The sequence below is a fragment of the Dama dama genome, unplaced genomic scaffold (assembly GCF_033118175.1).
Source record: "Dama dama isolate Ldn47 unplaced genomic scaffold, ASM3311817v1 ptg000093l, whole genome shotgun sequence".
Classification (NCBI taxonomy): Eukaryota; Metazoa; Chordata; class Mammalia; order Artiodactyla; family Cervidae; genus Dama; species Dama dama.
Genome location: NW_026870908.1, coordinates 1,655,835 through 1,658,976, shown reverse-complemented (window position 1 = coordinate 1,658,976; position 3,142 = coordinate 1,655,835).

Genomic DNA, 3,142 nt, shown 5'->3' with positions numbered 1-3,142 from the left:
CTCCTCGTGTATTTCACACCTTTAGAAGCTCTTCATATTTTTCACACCTTTTTAGGCTCTTCATGTTTTTCAACACCGCTTCATGCTCCTCCTATTTTTCAGACCGTTTAATGCTCTTCATGTATTTTACATCTTTTGAAGCGCTTCATATTTTTTACACCTTTTCAGGCTCTTCATGTTTTTGAACACCGTTTCATGCTCCTCCTATTTTTCAGACCGTTTCATGCTCATCTCATTTTTGACACCTTTTGAAGCTCTTCATATTTTTCACATATTTTCAGGCTCTTCATATTTTTGAATACCGCTTCCTGCTCCTCCTATTTTCAGACCGTATCCTGCTCCTCATATTTTTGACACCGTTTGAAGCTCTTCCTATTTTTCACACGTTTTCAGGCTCTTCATGTTTTTCAACACCACTTCATGCTCCTCCTTTTTTTCAGACCTTTTCATGCTCCTCCTATTTTTCAAACCGTTTCATGTTCCTCATACTTTTGACACCTTTTGAAGCTCTTCATATTTTTCACACCTTTTCAGGCTCTTCATCTTTTTCAAAACCGCTTCATGCTCTCCTATTTTCAGACCGTTTCACGCTCCTCATATTTTTGACACGTTTTGAAGCTCTTCATATTTTTCACACCTTTTCAGGCTCTTCATGTTTTTCAACACTGCTTCATGCTCCTCCTCTTTTTCAGACCGTTTCATGCCCCTCATATATTTGACAGGTTTTGAGGCTCTTCATATTTTTCAAACCTTTTCAGGTTCTCCATGTTTTTGAACACTGCTTCATGCTCCTCCTATTTTTCAGACCGTTTCATGCTCCTCATATTTTTGACACACTTTGAAGCTCTTCATATTTTTCACACCTTTTCAAGCTCTTCATGTATTTCAACACCCCTTCATGCTGCTCCTATATTTCAGACCGTTTCATGCTCCTCATATTTTTCACACCTTTTGAAGCTCTTTTATTTTTCACACCTTTTCAGGCTCTTCATGTTTTTGAACACTGCTTCATGCACCTCCTGTTTTTCAGACCATTTCATGCTCCTCATATTTTTGTCACTTTTGAAGCTCTTCCTATATTTAACTCCTTTTCAGGCTCTCCATATTTTTCCACACTCTTTCATACTCCTCCTATTTTTCAGACCGTTTCATGCTCCTCCTCTTTTTCAGACCGTTTCATACTCCTCATATTTTTGACACCTTTTGAAGCTCTTCATATATTTCACACCTTTTCAGGCTCTTCATGTTTTTCAACACCACTTCATGCTGATCCGATTTTTCAGACCGTTTCATGCTCATCTCATTTTTGACACCTTTTGAAGCTCTTCATATTTCTCACAGCTTTTGAAGCTCTTCATATTTTTCACACGTTTTCAAGCTCTTCATGTTTTTCCACACCGTTTCATGCTCCTCCTTTTTTCAGACCGTTTCATGCTCCTCCTTTTTTTGAGACCGTTTCATGCTCCTCATATTTTTGACACCTTTTGAAGCTCTTCAAATTTTTCACACCTTTTCAGGCCCTCCATGTTTTTGAACACCACTTCATGCGCCTCCTATTTTTCAGACCGTTTCATGCTCCTCATATTTTTAACACGTTTTGAAACTCTTTATATATTTCACAAGTTTTCAGGCTCTTCATGTTTTTCAACACAGTTTCATGCTCCTCCTATCTTTCAGACCGTTTCATGCTCCTCATATTTTTGACACAATTTGAAGCTCTTCATAATTTTCACACCTTTTCAGGCTCTTCATGTTTTTCAACACCGCTTCATGCTCCTCCTATTTTTCAGACCGTTTCATGCTCCTCATATTTTTGAAACCTTTTGAAGCTCCTCCTATTTTTCACACCTTTTCAGGCTTTTCATGTTTTTCAACACCTCTTCATCCTCCTCCTATTTTTCTGACCGTTTCATGCTCCAACTATTTTTCAGACCGTTTCATGCTCCTCATATTTTTGACACGTTTTGAGGCTCTTCATATTTTTCACACCTTTTCAGGCTCTTCATGTTTCTCAGCACCGCTTGATGCTCCTTCTATTTTTCAGACCATTTCATGTTCCTCATATTTTTGAAATCTTTTGAAGCTCTTCATATTTTTCCCACCTTTTCAGGCTCTTCATGTGTTTCAACACCGTTTCATGCTCCTCCTATTTTTCAGACCGTTTCATGCTCCTCCTATTTTTCAGACCGTTTCATGCTCCTCATATTTTTGACACCTTTTTAAGCTCTTCATATTTTTCACACCTTTTCAGGCTCTTCATGTTTCTCAACACCGCTTGATGCTCCTTCTATATTTCAGAGCGTTTCATGTTCCTCATAATTTTGACACCTTTTGAAGCTCTTCATATTTTTCACACCTTTTCAGGCTCTTCATCTTTTTCAAAACCGCTTCATGCTCCTCCTATTTTCAGACCGTTTCACGCTCCTCATATTTTTGACACGTTTGAAGCTCTTCATGTTTTTCACACCTTTTCAGGCTCTTCATGTTTTTCAACACTGCTTCATGCTCCTCCTCTTTTTCAGACCGTTTCATGCCCCTCATATATCTGACAGGTTTTGAGGCTCTTCATATTTTTCACACCTTTTCAGGTTCTCCATGTTTTTGAACACTGCTTCATGCTCCTCCTATTTTTCAGACCGTTTCATGCTCCTCATATTTTTGACACCCTTTGAAGCTCTTCATATTTTTCACACCTTTTCAACCTCTTCATGTATTTCAACACCCCTTCCTGCTGCTATATTTCAGACCGTTTCATGCTCCTCATATTTTTCACACCTTTTGAAGCTCTTTTATTTTTCACACCTTTTCAAGCTCTTCATGATTTTGAACACTGCTTCATGCACCTCCTGTTTTTCAGACCATTTCATGCTCCTCATATTTTTGTCACTTTTGAAGCTCTTCCTATATTTAACTCCTTTTCAGGCTCTCCATATTTTTCCACACTCTTTCATACTCCTCCTAATTTTCAGACCGTTTCATGCTCCTCCTCTTTTTCAGACCGTTTCATACTCCTCATATTTTTGACAACTTTTGAAGCTCTTCATATATTTCACACCTTGTCAGGCTCTTCATGTTTTCAACACAACTTCATGCTGCTCCGATTTTTCAGACCGTTTCATGCTCATCTCATTTTTGACACCTT